This window comes from Lissotriton vulgaris, chromosome 5 (genome assembly GCF_964263255.1).
Source record: "Lissotriton vulgaris chromosome 5, aLisVul1.2, whole genome shotgun sequence".
Classification (NCBI taxonomy): domain Eukaryota; kingdom Metazoa; phylum Chordata; class Amphibia; order Caudata; family Salamandridae; genus Lissotriton; species Lissotriton vulgaris.
In genome coordinates this window covers 1,490,885,047-1,490,901,901 of record NC_141693.1, presented here as the reverse complement: position 1 = coordinate 1,490,901,901, position 16,855 = coordinate 1,490,885,047, and the positions used below count along the sequence as shown (strand labels likewise).

Sequence of the window (16,855 nt, the reverse complement as noted above, 5' to 3'; positions counted from 1 at the left end):
CAAGGCTTCCACAGATCAGTGATAGTTGTCCTTGATGTTGTATTTCTGAAGGCAGCTGGGAACATACGTCTTTCCACTGCCCTATGCTGCACAGCTTCTGTTTGCAGCTATAGACTTATAACAACAAAAAGCGCATACAGATCTATTTAGCGCCAAGTAGATAGAATGACATCCTTCTTAAGCATTGTTATTACAAGTATGACGAAAACAAAGTGTTGAGATGAAAACATGATCTTATGGCAATATAAATGTTGGTATCATGAACGTGGACTACACAATGCTAGAAAAAGGAACACCCTCAAGCCTTTCTTAAAAAAATAATTATATGAGGGGCGGAGCCGGGCCGGCGACCAAGATGGCCGCACCGGGTCCCGGCTCCGCCGACCTTCTTCCCTCACCGATCGATTTGCTCGCACGCCCCGTGCGAAAACGGAGCTCCTGTGCGTCGGAAGAACGCGGAGACGAGGTGTCCGACTCCGGCGAAAATCCGCGCTCCATTGACGAGGATGTGCTCCTTCGCGCGGAGCGGCCCGCCCGATGCCAGCAGCCGGGACCTCGCGCTACACTGCACCCGGCCGCCAGTTCAACAACAGCGGCCACACGGACCCGTGGGACGCCAGTCACCCGCCATGGAGGCCAATTTACCCCTAGACACCGCTGGAACCCGCTATCGGCGTGATGCACGGTCCCTTTGTGCTGATTGCTTCCCCCCCCCCCAACCCCACCCCCCACCCACCATCTTTTCCTATCGTGGGCTGTTAGATCTCTTCTTTTCTCTCTTCTTCATTACTTCATGATGTGTGATCGCCTTTCCCTTTTTTTCTCTTCTTCTCGTCTATATTTCGGGTTCATAATGGGCGACAGGCACGCTGCTAGGGGGGTAGGCCGTAGCCACATGCAGGGGTGCAGGGTGGGGGGTTGGGGGAGGGGTGGTGTTGTTTTCCTTCTTTCTTCTTCGTTTCTATGGCCTTCTTTATTTTTGCTGCTCTTGGCTAGACTTTACTTTCCCTTTTTTTCTTCTTAATTGGGATCTTTGTGGGGATACTCTTCCGCATGCTCTTATTTTGAACAATGAGGGTGATTTTTAATGCTTTGCCACTGAGGCCTGGAACTGTTCGGTGGGAGAACTGCTTTGCATTTCGACTATCCTGAATACTGTATTGGAACTTCCATGCCTTACCGACAGTAATCCTGACTATGACCATCCTGCTTCTTGATTATCCCTTGCTTTGTTCTGTTTTACGTGTAATGCCACAGATCCTGCTTTTCCTATTTAATTTTTTAAATGAAACCTTCTTTACTCCTGTTACCTTCTGGTAAGAATGCTTTCCTGGGTTACAACCAAGTATTTTTGGAGCGGAACTTCGTGCTGCTATGGACTAATTGCTTTGTTTTATCCGCTCCCGTCCTGATGGCTGTTAATGATGGTCTGTATTGCTTTGGTTGTACCCGATTCAAGTACCAATAAAGGTTTTCCAAAATTTTTTTAAAAATAATAATAATACTTATACATTGCTTCAGGAGGAACTGTTCTATAAACATCTTGACCTGAGGCCTGATGGAGAAGAAATTGGCAACAATTATCAAAATAGATCATTTTAGACATGCCTCATGCACAGGTCTCCGTCACCCCCTCCACCATTTTTTTCTTCCAAGCAAAGAATTGCTTATATATAGGCTTGTTATCCACTCACAAATGACAACATTGGGGACAATATTTATTTAGAATTAGGCATTGAATTACATGCCGAACACAAAATATTTAGAAGCAAAAATCATGAACGTATAGGTGGCATACTCAAAAATTGCTTAACATGCACCACTCAAAATAAAAATAATTATTTTAAAAATGACATGCATAGACTAATTCTGGCTGCGTACCTACTAGATTCAATAACTATAAAAAGATTACTAGCAAATTTCCAAATCAAAACTAAAAAAAGTTCTCATTAAAATCATTGGTGTTTTGAGGGCAGACATCTTTTCTTTTGAAATGGGCGCATATGGCGCTTCAAGTGCGAAAATAAAGCCATTGACAGGCAGTCCTCCAGGTTTTAGAAAAAGTGTCAAAGAGAGGAAACAGACATTCAGGGCGAGTACAGGGTTTTACAAATGTTTCATTGACCCGCAGACATTTGCATATCATAGACAATTTGGCTGCGTGATTTAGTTTTATATAGCCGAACTTGACCCGGTATCGGGTATCTGAGCGCTTTACATAGGACCAGTTGCGTTACATGAAGACACAGTCATTTTGTGAGGCACTGGGAGATTAAGTGATTTGCCCATAATCACAGGATGTTCAGTGTCATTGCCGAGACTCTAACCCAGTTCCCCAGATTCGAGGTTGACCATCCTAGTCCCAACTCCTCTCCGTTGCCATTGTCAAATAAGGTAAAGTCTGTGTCTACCAAATCTAGCACTACAAAAGCAAAACAATCACACGGAGCACTATAACCTTTCATATGCCACCCAAGTCTCTTCGAAACGCTGAACATCAGGGATAAGGAAGTGAAACCAATAAATAATCTTTCAGATTTATAAGTTAGCATGGCCTTGGTCAGAAAAAATAGATAAGATGATGGGTCTAGTAGTCTATAGAGTTAATACATTTTGTCCTGCACTTCTGAAAAACATTGCATTGGAGGCAGCAGTAAGGTATTGCTCCTGTAACCAGGGTCCACTTGAAGTAGAACTTATCCTCAATAATAACAGGATCCCTCCTCAAATTCAAATTGTAAGGCGCCAAGGGAATGATCTAGGTCTAAAATCCAGCTCTCACTGTGCACCTTCCTTTACTCCTTGCAACTACCATCATCCCACCAATCTCTAGAGAATGAATGGCAGTAACCGTGGCAAGACAGCCTTTTTACATGTCATCATCGTTAATTAGGCTTTATCGGCTTCAAGAAAAACCGTAAAAGCACCACAAAATACATGCCAAGCCAGAATTTCTTTTTACAAAAAAAAAAAGCTACAATATTTTACGTATAAATGAATTAAAAATACACAACATCCTTAGCTTTCCGAATAGTAACTGTCATTGTACAGCATATCAGTAATGTACAAAGTTGCTGGAGAAAAAAAAATTAAGAGCTGGCCTACATTGCCGAAAATGCATTGCCTTTAAAACGGGTAATACATATCACTTCCTCAGTGCAGCACTAAACTCGCAAATGAACATAGAATGCTTTGTTCTGAATAATAGTCACACAGACAATTCGATAGTGCAACAGACCAGCCATTAATTCTAACAAAGGTAACAAATCAATTAACAGTATTAGACATGAGCCTAATTAGGATAAACCTGTGTCATGAACAAGTTCTATGTAGGTTTGGAGCCCTTCACCAGTTACCGGCAACCGGACGTAAATACCATTGAACTTTCCACATTATTTTAACTCAGTCTTATTGGAGCTAATTCAGGATTCTGGAGATCTGAAAAATTCTAGCTTACAAAGCCGAAGAAAAAGTTCTTAATGTACAGTAGCCATGTAACAACCATAGCTCAGTCCAGCAATATACGATCTGAAACCCCCATCCTGTTTAGAAGGGTTCCACTCCACCGATCTCTTTCAGTGGCTTCTGCCCCAATGTTGCTGCAAAATTAAATAAGGTCATCTCAGATCTTATAAATTGGAGTTTACTTGCCATTATAAGCGGTTTCCAGGAAAGCAGGTTGTCAAACAGCTCCCCCAGATACGAAAATGTGTTAGTTTGAGATAAGAGTTTCCTCTACTTTGAATTGCCATGATTTATGAACCTTAGAGACACATTTCATGAATACTGTTTTGCCCAAATCCAGCCTGCGATCTAACTTTGCCATAACATCCACAAAAGCATTAATCAGCCACTGTAGGCCAATTGGGGTGTGAGACATAAGTACTGTCATCAGCATACAGGAGGGCGTGGAGAGGAGAATGCCCGATGTGTGGTCCACAACTCACCTTGGCACAGGTTCCTGAATAAATCTCCCTAAGTAGATGAATTATAGGGGTTTCTATCCCCATGTCTCCTAGAATACACCAAAGTTTACTATGGTTGACACAGATGATGGCACTCGGCAATTCCATAAATGTCAGGTATATCGGCACCTTCTTCACCACAGTATACTTCCAGGTGAACAAGTTTAGGTTTAAACATTGCTCAACGGGTCCCCAACCCTTATAAAAATCCATACTGTAGCTCTGCAATCGTTTGCTGATTCTCAACACATTCCTTTATTCTTGCAAGCAAAAATTCTCCCCAGAACTTTTACCGATGAATCCAATAGAGAGATGGGATTTTACAGGTAAGGGTCACCACAATTGCCTATTTTGAATATGGGCATAATCACTAAAAGAGACCATAGGTCCAGAATCCCTGATCCGCACACAGAATTCAGCACATTAGTCAACAGCGGGCCCCCAAGGTTTATATTAGCTGTAAAATAAGTCAGTAGGTATAACACTAGGTCCTAGGGCATTCCTACTAGCTATCCTCAATGGCAGCCGTTACCGCCTCCTGGGCGAATATTAAGGTACTGAAATAATTTATGTATATTGCACGCCATGTGACTCATAAACAGCCTCCCCATGCTCCACCTACGGCGCAGAAACAATGCTACTAAAATATACTACCAAAGCATCAGCAGGGATGGCTCCCTCTACTGATGGAGCAGCATCATCTCTAAAATATAGGTTATCATTCACTTTCCAAAAGGCAGCACAATCATTTACTTTACATGTAAACAATAGTGTTGCTCTTTGGTAATCTTCTTCCTCCTTTGTTTGAGAATGGCCTATACATCTGCACACAAGATTTTACTTCTTTATTTCTGGATGCTTTATTAAGAGACATTTTTAATAAAGTGTGTGCTTTAGTACAATTAGTATCAAACTTGCCACAGGGTTTTGGATTCCCTCATTTCACTGCATCCCTAAGTCCCTTATTGATGATGTTGAAATTTTCTAATAAACCACTTTTGATTTCCCCACCTGCTTATCTGGACATGTTAAAAACAAAAAAACTAAACTGTATAATGCCTTTAATCAGCCTCTCCAGATCAATAGAATTCCATCTAAGAACAATATCATTACTGGAGTCAACATTCAAATTTCCTAAATGAACCTCTAGGCCATTCTCCTGAAAGGCATACTAAGTTATAAAAGTAATACTTAGGACATTATGATCACTACAAAAAATTGACATAAGTTTTGAAGTTACAAAGGCGCTCATATTACTAGTAATCAGCACGCAATCGATGATAGAACTAGTCCATCTACCTAAAAAGGTACATTCAAGAAGCGCAGGCAGAGCAGTGCACTCGTTAGCAAAGACAAAGTTGCATTTGAATATTAAACTGTTAAATCCCCACTCCAAATGGGCTGATCAATCTTTAAAAGTTTCTAAGAGCAAAAAACGACTTCGGACAGGTACATTATAAACTATTAATTGCTAGAGTAGTTGGGGGTATACTTAAATGATAAGTCGGTTGCCGCCCTTTTTATAGGTCGCCTGCCGGGGACTGTTGTCTACTTGCTTCTACTATTTAAACTGGTCAGTTTGGTTTATGAATGGTCTGTTAGTACCTTGCAACCAGGTCCAGTGCTTCATCAATGCGGGACATGGATGGTGTGTTTATGTCTAGCTTATGTTTAAGTTAAGCGTAAAGCACATGTGCATGACTTACAGCGCAGGAACCCATACTGATTTCTTCTATACGGGAGATAAGAAGGAGGCGCGGGGACCTAACCATACAGCAAAGTGAAGTACAATTCTGGAGTCCTTTGTAGACGGTAAGTGGAAGAATAGTAGACAAAAGGACCCATCTGAAGTGTAAGGAGGGGCCCGGCCCAATTTCTAATCCAGTCTTTCCCAGAGAGGATCTCCCCAACAATTTAAGAGGTAGAAGAGGGAGGAGGTCTCTCACTCTTTGCACTGACAGGAAGATTCCAGCCCCACCTCACCTTCCTGATGACACTAGAAAACAGTGTGGCTTGGTCCAGGGAAAAAAAAATAGGAAATTAAAGAAACTATTCCCTGAGTTTAACCTATGGATTTGCAAACGTGCTGCAAGAGAATATAAAAATGGGGCAGAAACTGTAAAAGGAATTTCTGTTGTTGCATTTGGAGCTCACTAAACAGCGATTGACCTTGGACAACCAAGAAACTTTATCCCAGATATAGACAAACCTGAAGCGAGGAGAGCTAGGAACCCATATGGTATGGAAATATATTTTAAAAAGTGAAATGTTTCCATTTAAGGCTTTAGTTTATGTTGGGAGGCAAAAAACAATTATGTTCACCTTTTAAAACTAAGCCGCATCTTATTCAGACTTGTTTGGATTTCTTCTAAGATAAACGTTACCATCTTTAAATGCTGGGCGCGGCCTAAATGGATCTAAAAGCACCAAGCTAAGATCTGCTAAACAGCTAAAGAAACCCAACATACCTCCATCAACACGCTGAAACTCAATCAGATCGTTGAATATATCCTACTCCAGACGTGGATTCCTTGCTCACTTTGCCATTGGATTCAAGTTATTTCGGCTGATGAGGGGTGTTACACCGAAACCTACCCAGGTATGTTCTTTCCAGTCCAGGGAAAACCTGACTTGGCAGTTTGGGCTAGACTGTTCCCATGATGCACAGGGTCAACACTGATTTGCATATAGCTGGGTCTGAACTGGGGTGGCGCAGTGAGCTAAAGAACACTGATGGATTCAACCCAAATCTGTGACTTGGAGCGAGTGTCTGAAATGTTTCAGCACTCCCTCCATCGTCTACTGTGTTTGCTTTATATCATAAATAATACAAGTGGCAGCAGAATACTTGGCATATCGGTCGGGAGGGGCAGTCCAACAGACATCCAGGATTGTCGCGCGTCCAACGAGTATGATCACGAAGGTGGTACACCATGATCACGAAGGTGGTTCTCCCGCTGGGTGTAGTATCCGACGCTTCTCTGTCTTCTGGCTAAATCAGGTGCAGTTTGAGATGTGCTTGATGGGCTAGGGGTGGAGAAAGTCGTACGGCTGAGATGTCTCATTTGCATATAACATTGCAAATGAAATTCTCGAGCATGATATGGCGGTTGTGGGGCTTGAAAGTCGGGATGCTGGTGTATAAAGCCGGCTGACCGGCAAGATGGCTTCACAATGCCTTGGCTGAGATGCCTTCGTCTGCGGTTTCGTGGATGATGCTCTCGAGCATGATTTTGGCTTCGGCAATTGGCACTTGATTGACTTCAGGGGGTAGTGGCCAGCTCTATGAGTTGGCAAGGGGAAAAAAAAAAAAAAATTTAAACCGACTTAGGATGGTCCCGACAACCGAGACGACCTCTCTGAAGCCTTAACAATGAAAAAGAATGGGTGTTTGCCCCCAAATTAAAAAACATAAAATATAGTTAGCTGAGATAAAGTGCTTCTTCGCTCTGTCGAATCGCTTTTCGACTGGGTTTATTTAACGCAAAGTAACAGTCTGTATATGATATAGAATGGCTTTCTTTTTTCCGCTAAATGCGTGAACAGCTTTTTCTACATACAGATTTAGATTGTTTATGTTTGGTTTAAGACGCGGAATCCACAGATGTTGGCAGGGTCCCAACCCTGAAGCCTCCCTATCTACTTCTTCAGTACATTTCCTACGTGGTTGAGAAAATCAAAAATAGAAAAAAAACGAACGCTAACAAGAAGACACCCGCAGGGAGACACGGAGACTCATGTGGGGTATCCAAGAAGCGGTGCGACGAAGCAGAACAAGGGGCCTGCCGTAAACACGCCGCTAATCTGTCTCTCACCAACACATGGAATCGGGCAGAGTTATCAAACGTTGTACTTACCTCCCGTACGATCTACCCACTGAGGATTCGAAACACCAGATCACCCCAGCCTTCCATCAACTCTCCGACCCTTCATAAGCTGAAGACCAGCATGGGCCAATTGGAAACCTGGTTTGTACTGACTGACAAGCAAGAGAACCATACCGACGAAGAGTTGGTGGTTTGACCGCCCTCCACAGCCGTCAATTGGTTAAACAAAGAATAGACCGCACAACGGAAAAGATTAGTCATTTACCCCGGAAGTGATGCACCGCTCTAGTTCCTTAGACTATTTTTAGCACTTATGCTTGGACTTTTTTTTATAAAACAACTTATGAGGATGCCGCCGATATTGTAGACGTGCAAGCTCCACTCGACAGGGCCGCCAGCTCATTAGATATCACTTTTCTCAGAAAGTTCTTCTTGGTCGTTTGGTTTGGACACCAGTTGTCCCGTCTTTGAGGGTCACACGTTCTTTTAACACAAGCTTGGTTTTTGATCGCTATGTGTAAAGTTTAATTCTCAAGAAACACTAACTGCAGACCGTGGAAAAGGGGACAGCATATATAGATCTATATATAACTAGAGTTCCCTTTGCCGTGCAGACGCAAGCTATCACTTCCGGTGGTCAACCCGGTGGTAATCTCTTCCGGTTAACGCTCTTTTCTAACCAATCGCGCGGTGAATGGGATGGCACAGTAAAAAAAATACCTCTTCCTTATATATCCTTTAGCATGTCAGTCAGTATAATCTAGAGTGCCGATTGGCTCGCGATACTTTCCAGTTTTTGGAGTACGTTTTAGTATCTGAATCAAGGCAAAAGGATTGGGAGGAGTGCATTTTTAAGGCGCTCCGAAGGAAGATGGGAGGTAAGATACCTGTGCGATAACCCCTTTTTGTTGATTCGAAAGTAAGCGTATCCTATTTTGTTGAATACTTTGAGTTCATGTACTCCTCACGTTGCAACACATTCGAACAGCTCACCTGACGCCAATAATACTCCTCAACCTATTGACTTTCGAACGAGGTTAAAGTTGAGCATTTGTGGTTGGTGGGCTTTTTGATAACAAGGGAGGTAACTTTTTTTATGGCTGTGGAGGCAGGGCCGGTCCTAGGATTTTTGGGGCCCTGGGCAACAGGGATGTGCGAGGCCCCTGAAATTTACACAAGTGACACCTTCTGATCTCGGGTAAGCTGCTTTGTGCAGACTCCACCTGGGCTGCAGCTCCTCATCTCAGCCACCCTCAAGCACCTCTTGTAGAGCCCATTTCAGACTGAAGGTGTGAGAATTGCTTGGGGGCTGAGTTAAACCGGTGTGAGCTAAAGTGCTGACAATGGGCGTCCTGCAGAGTCTCTGAATGGGCACCCGGAAAGGTGTAAATCAATCAGTCATTTGTTAAGTGCACTACATACTCGCAAGGGTCTCAAGGCGCTATTGGGGGGAGGGGGGGATGTGGGAGCCGCTACTGATCGAACAGCCAGGTCTTTAGTATCCTCCTGAAGGTCAGCAGGTCTTGGGCCTGTCGTAGGCTCAGTGGGAGGGTGCTCCATGTCTTGGCGGCAAGGTGGGAGAAGGATCTCCCGCCAGTGGTTGTTCTTCGGATGCGCAGGACGGTGACGAGTGAGAGGTCGGCGGAGCGGAGCTGCCGGTTGGGTGTGTAGAAGGAGAGCTGTCTGTTGAGGTAGGCTGGGCCGGTCTTGTGGAGTGACTTGTATGCGTGGATGAGGAGCTTGAAGGATATACTCTTGTTGACGGGGTGCCAGTGCAGGTTTCTCAGGTGGGGGGTGCCAGTGCAGGTTTCTCAGGTGGGGGGTGATGTGGCCGTGTCGTGGTACATCGCGGATCAGTCGTGCTGAGGCATTTTGGATGCGTTCTAGTTGTTTGATGAGCTTGGTCGGGGCTACCGCGTAGAGGGCGTTTCCGTAGTCGAGTCTGCTGCAGACGAGGGCATGGGTGACTGTCTTTCTTGTATCTGTCGGGATCCATCTGTAGATCTTGCGGAGGATGTTGAAGCAGCAGGAGGAGGAGACGGCGTTGACTTGCTTGGTCATTGAGAACGCTGAGTCCAGGATGATTCCCAGGTTGTGTGCGTGGTCGGTGGGGGTCGGGGCTGCCCCCAGCGCCGTTGGCCACCAGAAGTCATGCCAGGCTGACGGGTTGGAGCCGAGGATGAGGACCTCCGACTTGTCAGAGTTCAGCTTCAGACGGCTGATCTTCATCCAGTCGGCGATGGCCTTCATTCCTTCATGGAGGTTGGCTTTGGCGGTGATGGGGTCCTTGGTGAGGGAGAGTATCAGTTGAGTGTCGTCGGCGTAAGAGATTATGTTGAGGTCGGGCGATGAGTGCGAGCGGGGCCAAGTAAATATTGAACAGTGTCGGGCTGAGGGAGGATCCTTGGGGTATGCCGCAAATGATCTTGGAGGCTTCGGAACGGGGGAGGCGGACGCTCTTGGTTCTGCCGGAGAGGAAGGAGGTGGTCCATTCCAGTGCCTTGTCTGGGATCCCTGCGGCGTGCGCGTAGTGTGCGGTGGCAGACGGTTTTGAAGGCGGCAGAGAGGTCTAGGAGGATGAGTGCTGCAGTCTGCCTGTTGTCTAGTAGGGTCCTGATGTCGTCGGTGGCGGCGATGAGGGCGGTCTCGGTGCTGTGGTTGCTGCGGGACTCTGACTGGGAAGGGTCCAGGATTCTGTTCTCTTCGAGGTATCGGGTTAGCTGTCTGTTAACGATTTTCTCGATGACCTTGCCCGGAAAGGGGAGCAGAGAGATGGGTCGGGAGTTCTTGGGGTCTCTTGGGTCTGCTTTGGGTTTTTTGAGTAGGGCGTTGATCTCTGCGTGTTTCCAGTTCTCTGGGAAGGTCGCGATCTCAAGGGAGAGATTGATGACGTTGCGTAGGTGGGTTGCGGTGGAGCTGCTTGCTTTGTTGAAGACGTGGTGTGGGAATGGGTCTGACGGAGAGCCGGAGTGGATTGTGCTCATGGTCTTGATGGTGTCATCGACGCTCACGCTGGTCCAGGCTAGCAAGGGGACATGGTTGATGGTGTGCTGAGGGTCTGTTGTGTTGCTGTCTGTTGGGGCTATCTGGGTGTTGAAGCTGTTGTTGATGTCTGCTATCTTGCGGTGGAAGAAGGCGGCAAGGGAGTCGCACAGGGCTTTCGACAACGGGATGTCGTTGGTGTTGAAGCTGGGGTTGGAGAGTTCCTTCACAATGTTGAAGAGCTCCTTGCTGTTGTGTGTGTTGTTGTTGAGGCGGTCTTTCAAGGAGGTCTTCTTGGCAGCCCTAATGAGGTGGTGGTGGTTGCGGACGGCGTCCTTGTGTGCTGCGTTGCTGTCCGGAGTTTGTTTACTGTGCCATTTCTTCTCTAGTTTCCGGCAGGCTTGCTTGGAATCTAGGAGTTCTGGGGTGAACCAGCTGGCCCTCTTGCTAGTGTCTCTGTGGGTGGGTTTCTTCAGCGGGGCGAGGGTGTTGGCGCAGTCCTCGATCCAGCGTCTGAGGCTGTGGGCAGCGTCGTCGGTGTTGGAGGGTTCGGTGGGTGGGCTGAGAGCAAAGTTTGCGTGTAGTTGGTCTTCGGTGAATTTGCTCTAGGGGTGGCGGGGGAATCTGTTGGGTGTGGTGGGTTTCTGGAAGGTGAAGTGGATGCAGCGGTGGTCGGTCCAGAGGAGTTCGGTGGTGTGGCTAACGGAGACGTGCGGGCTTGAGGAGAAGACTGGGTCGAGCGTGTTGCCGGAGGAGTGGGTGGGCGTTGTGACAAGTTGTATGCATCGGAGGTGGTTGAGGTCTTTCTTGGCGGGTGGTTCGTCAGCTCTGTGGCTGGTGTAGCTGCAGTTCTGGCAGGTGAAGGGACCGTGTGTGCGTTTGGAGGCAGCCTTGAAGCAGTTGTGGGTCTGTCCGGGGTTGAGAGCGTGCAGAGTGCTGGCGTCGTAGTGGCGGTGGTCGTCGTGGTGGGGGCCAGGGGTTCTAGCGCTGGGCGCGGTCCAGGCGCGGGTGGGTGCAGACGGGCCTACCGCCCCCACCCAGCGGCACAACCGCACAGCGGCCGGCATGTGTGGGGAGGTGGGAGTGAGGCGCAGCTGGGAGGCGGGGGCAGCGAATGGGCAGTCAGGGGGCGGTGAGGGGCGACTAAGGAAACAGAAGGCAAAAGGGCACTACAATTGAGGGGGGAACAAGTGACAGAGGGCAACAGGTCACAAGTAAGGGCAGAAAGGTCCCAAAAACGGGGGAAACTAGTGGCACAGAAGGCAGAAAGGTCACAGAAATGCAGGGGCAGCTAAGCAACAGAAGGCAAAAACGGCGGAGAGACACGGGGGCAGCGAGGGGAGCAGAAGGGTAAACGAGGCAGAGAGACACGGGGGCAGCTAGGGAGAGAACGGGCACAGGCGGTGCTGTGCGGAGGGAGAGCGACCTACTTGCAAGGGTCGCTCTCCTCACCGCGCAGCGGCCGGCCTATATGGGGAGGTGTGAGGGAGGAGCAGCTGGGAGGTGGGGGCAGCAAATGGGCAGTCAGAGGGGGAGGACGCAGTGGCGAGGGGCGACTAAGGAAACAGAAGGCAAAAGGGCACAACAATTGAGGGGGAAACGATTGGCACAGAGGCAGAAAGGTCCCAGGAAAGGGCAGATAAGGTCACATAAAACGGGGGGAAACAAGTGGCACAGAGGCTGAAAGGTCCCAAGAAAGGGCAGAAAAGGTCACACAAAAAAACAACAGAGGGAAACAAGTGACATAGAGGCTGAAAGGTCACAAGAAAGGGCAGAAAAGGTCAGAAAAAACGGGGGGAAACGAGTGGCGCAGAGGCACAAAGGTCACAAGAAATGGCAGAAAGGTCACAAAAAACGGGGGTAAACGAGTGGCACAGAGGTACAAAGGTCACAGGAAAGGACAGAAAAGGTCACAAAAAACACGGGGGGAAACGAGTGGCACAGAGGGCAAAAGGTCACAAGTAAGGCCACAAAAACGGGGGAAACGAGTGACACAAAGGTCACAAGAAAGGGCAGAAAGGTCAGAAAAACGAGGAAAACAAGTGGCATAGAAGGCAGAAAGGGCAGAAAGGTCACAAAAAAACGGGGGGAAACGAGTGGCACAGAAGGCAGAAAGGTCGCAGAAATGCAGGGGCGGCTAAGCAACAGAAGGCAAAAACGGGCAGAGAGACATGGAGGCCGCGAGGGGAGCAGAAGGAAAAGCCGGGCAGAGAGACATGTGGGCAGCGAGGGAGAGAACGGGCACAGGCAGTGCTGTGCGGAGGGAGAGCGACCTACTTGGAAGGGTCAAGGGTCGCTCTCCTCACCGCGCAGCGGCCGGCCTATATGGGGAGGAGCAGCTGGGAGGTGGGGGCAGCGAATGGGCAGTCGGGGGGCAGGGACGCAGCGGCGAGGGACGACTAAGGAAACAGAAGGCAAAAGGGCACAACAATTGAGGGGGAAACGAGTCGCACAGAGGCAGAAAGATCTAAGGAAAGGGCATATAAGGTCACAAAAAACATGGGGAAATGAGTGGCACAGAGGCAGAAAGGTCTCAAGAAAGGGCAGAAAAGGTCACAAAAAAACCGGGGGAAACGAGTGGCACAGACGCTGAAAGGTCCCAAGAAAGGGCAGAAAAGGTCACACACAAACACAGAGGGAAACGAGTGACACAGAGGCTGAAAGATACCAAGAAAGGGCAGAAAGGTCACAAAAAAAGGGGGAAACGAGTGGCACAGAGGTACAAAGGTCACAAGAAAGGGCAGAAAAGGTCACAAAAAACTGGGGGGAAACGAGTGGCACAGAGTGCAAAAGGTCACAAGAAAGGGCAGAAAGGTCACAAAAACGAGGGAAACGAGTGGTACAAAGGTCACAAGAAAGGGCAGAAAGGTCACAAAAAACGAGGGGGAAACGAGTGGCATAGAAGGCAGAAAGGTCGCAGAAATGCAGGGGACCCTTCCTAGTAGGCAGAGTGCGAGGCCCTGGGCAGCTGCCCACACTGCCTGTGCCTTGCGCCGGCCCTGTGTGGAGGTGTTTGCAAAGCTGGTGATTTTATGTAAGTTCATGAGAAGCATGTATGGATGGAGAAATAGATTCTAAGACTCAACCTATGTTCTCCCCAATTGTCTTGTCTTTTAGTGGTCTTCTCTCGCTCTTAGTTCATCACCCTTCAACACTCCTGGTTTAACCCACCCTCGCTATACATGTTCCAGTTTTTCCAGGGTATCAGTAGTGGCTTTCTGTATTACCATCTCATCCTCTAATGTAGAAATTATGTTCTCAGCTTCAGTTATCCTTTCCGCAAATTCCAAGCAAGATTTAGCTACTCAGCGTATTGAATTGTGCAGCTTGCGACAAGTTCCTTGCGTTATTTGACTTTCCGTACGGGTTTCATCTCTGTGTGTCATTATGGTCTCGTATATCTGAGACAGATCCTTTGGGTGCTCCGATGGTTTGTGCATAGCTTGTCTCGTTATACCCCCTGGGTCTGTTCCCAAATTGGAGGAATAAGAATAGTCCCATGAGAGCGCCGCAGCTGAGTCCTTTTGCTCCACGGGGTCAGATATTAGTTTCTTTTACCGTACAGTACCAGTGTCAAATGCCACATTTGGGTTTCTCATATTCCCTTCATCCAGTTGTGTGCTTCTAGTCTCAGTCCATGGACTATTTGGTGACGACCCCCCATGAGCATAATTCTGGCAATTGCAGTGCTTCATCTTCTGAAGAATTAGAGGGGTCTGATAAGGAAAATAAATGTTCACCAGTGTCGTTCTCAGCCTGGTCCGTGGGGTTAGCATCTTTTCCATCCACTGTCTGGTAATCTTAGTGGTTTCCAGGATTTTAATGGCAGCTATTAATTCAGGGAACTTCTTCCCAGATGATGTCTGAGCCCTATGTGTTTGCCCCCCAAGCCAGCCTGTCTCCCCTAAAGCTGACACAGAGAATATTCTAGTGTTCGAATCCTGTCCACCCATGTCATCTCCTGCCCAGTAGCAAAGTCAGATACACATTTGGAGCCCGAACCAAAACCAAAGTCACCCGGATTTCCTAAGCTCACCTCTGTGCTGAGCAGCTGGGACAGCCGCTCCCAACAACTGCTCCTCATGTTTGGCGCCAGCCCTCTTTTCTTTTCTGGAAGGTAGGAAGATCGCTGGGGTAGTTTTCTTCAGTGGTCCGGCAATCTGCACTTTTTCATGAGCCGGAGCATCCTCCCCGGCAGCTGATGCTCCAGATCATTGTTTTTCTTCCGGGGCTCTTCCTGATCCGGAAGAGTCTCCAGCAATACGAGTCTTGGCCGCTCTGGAATTTTTCAGAGGCATAGTATTTGAGACGTGCTCGGTTGCAGCTGGAAGCAGATAGAAGGCTCGCGGGAGGCTCAAAGCCAGTCAGGTAAGCGATACCACACACCACTGAAAAAGGTGTATATCCCACAGCATGTCTTTCTTTACGCGGGGGAGGGTATTATCCAATTTTCATTCAGGCCCTCCTCTCCGCCACTGACGGCATCCGCATGCTGCTCGACCAGGGACACACTGTGGCCCTCATCGTTCTAGACTTCTCTGCAGTCTTTGATACAGTCTCACATCGCACGCTCGCAACCAGACTTCACGGCTCGGGGATACGAGGAACCCCCCTCAACTGGATCCAATCCTTCCTCTCCGGCAGAACATAGAGGATCAGACTCCCTCCTTTCCTCTCCCAACCCACCGACATCAACTGCGGAGTACCCCAAGGATCATCGCTCAGACCCACGCTCTTCAACATCTACATGGCCCCCCTCGCCGCCATTGTCAGACAGCATAGGCTCAGCATTGTATCCTACTCCGAGGATGCCCAGCGCATCCTCTAACTCGCGAAGAATCCCGAAGACTCCAGACTTTGCTTCCTGGAAGGAATGAAGAAAGTGGCAACCTGGATAAAAGACTGCTGTTTGAAGCTCAACTCAGATAAGACCGAGTTCCTCATCCTCGGACCATGGACCTCTGCCTGGGACAACAACTGCCACCCACCCCTACAGACCATGCACGGAACCTCAGCATCATCCTCGACTCCTCCCTCTTCATGAACCGCCAGGTCAACGCCGTCACTTCCACTAGTTTCAACTGTCTGTGCATCCTCCGTAAGACCTTCAAATGGATCCCCCCGACTGCAGAGGACCATCACCCACGTGCTCATAACCAGCAGACTTGACTACGGCAACGCCCTATACGCAGGAATCGACAGAGCTCTTCTACACAAACTCCAAACCATCCAGAACGCTGCAGCCAGACCCGTCCTCGGGACGCCGCGTCATAAACACATGACCCAACACCTACGAGATCTTCACTGGCTCTCTGTCGAGAAGAGGGCCACCTTCAAACTCCTCACCCACACTTACAAATCCCTCAACAACATCGACCCCAAATTCCTCAACGAAACAATATCCTTCCGTACCCAAAAGGAACCTCTGCTCCGCTGACCTCACCCCGCATCTGCAAAATCAGAACAGGCGGGAAAGCTTTCTCCTACATCTCAGCCAGGACCTGGAACGAGCTCCCGGTCAACATCAGACCCTCCCCGACCCTGCACTCGTTCAGGAAGGCCCTCAAGACCTGGCTTTTTGACTGAGCCCCCCGCCCATTCTCCTCCAGCGCCTTGAGACCCTCACGGGCGAGTAGTACTCTTTACAAACCCCTGATTGATTGAAAGTTGGATGGTGTACAAAATCAATACATAGAATAGTGCTTCATAGCGTTCAGTGGTGCTCAATGGCAGGGGGGTGGGACGATCAGGCGCAAGCGCTCACTCGGCTGACCGAGCCGCCACTATCTTGCCTCTCAGACCATCAGCTGCACCCTTTATGGCTCTTTTTGTGTGTGTTTTAAGTCTACTCATAGTTGTGTCTTCAGAACACTGCACAAAGTAACAGCACATGTAAATATAAAATTGCATATATGAAAATACATAATGATTTTTTTTTTTTGCCTGACACTATTGAAACCACAATGTTCACATAGGAAGTAGACCGTATGCAATGAGGATTTGTCACCCTTTCTTAATGGTTTAACAATTCAAATACTTTATTCGATTTTAAAGGATGAAATCATGCTAGTGAACATTAAA

General features: G+C 47.9%; 2 protein-coding genes across 9 annotated transcripts in view; one reads left to right on the top strand and one right to left on the bottom strand.

Moving 5' to 3' along the window:
- Positions 1–7,941, bottom strand: part of LOC147712816 (zinc finger CCCH domain-containing protein 11A-like) — a 507,151-nt gene extending 499,210 nt beyond the window's left edge. For all 7 annotated transcript variants that reach the window (XM_086923487.1, XM_086923489.1, XM_086923491.1 and 4 more), the window contains exon 1: positions 7,823–7,941. The gene's annotated coding sequence lies outside the window, so the exon portion shown is untranslated. The remainder of the gene's footprint in view (positions 1–7,822) is intronic.
- Positions 7,942–8,484: 543 nt separating this feature from the next.
- The window catches only part of LOC147712815 (zinc finger CCCH domain-containing protein 11A-like), a 206,189-nt gene continuing 197,818 nt past the window's right edge, over positions 8,485–16,855 (top strand). The window contains exon 1 of one of the 2 annotated variants that reach the window (XM_086923485.1): positions 8,485–8,681. The gene's annotated coding sequence lies outside the window, so the exon portion shown is untranslated. The remainder of the gene's footprint in view (positions 8,682–16,855) is intronic. The other variant, XM_086923486.1, reaches the window with a different exon arrangement.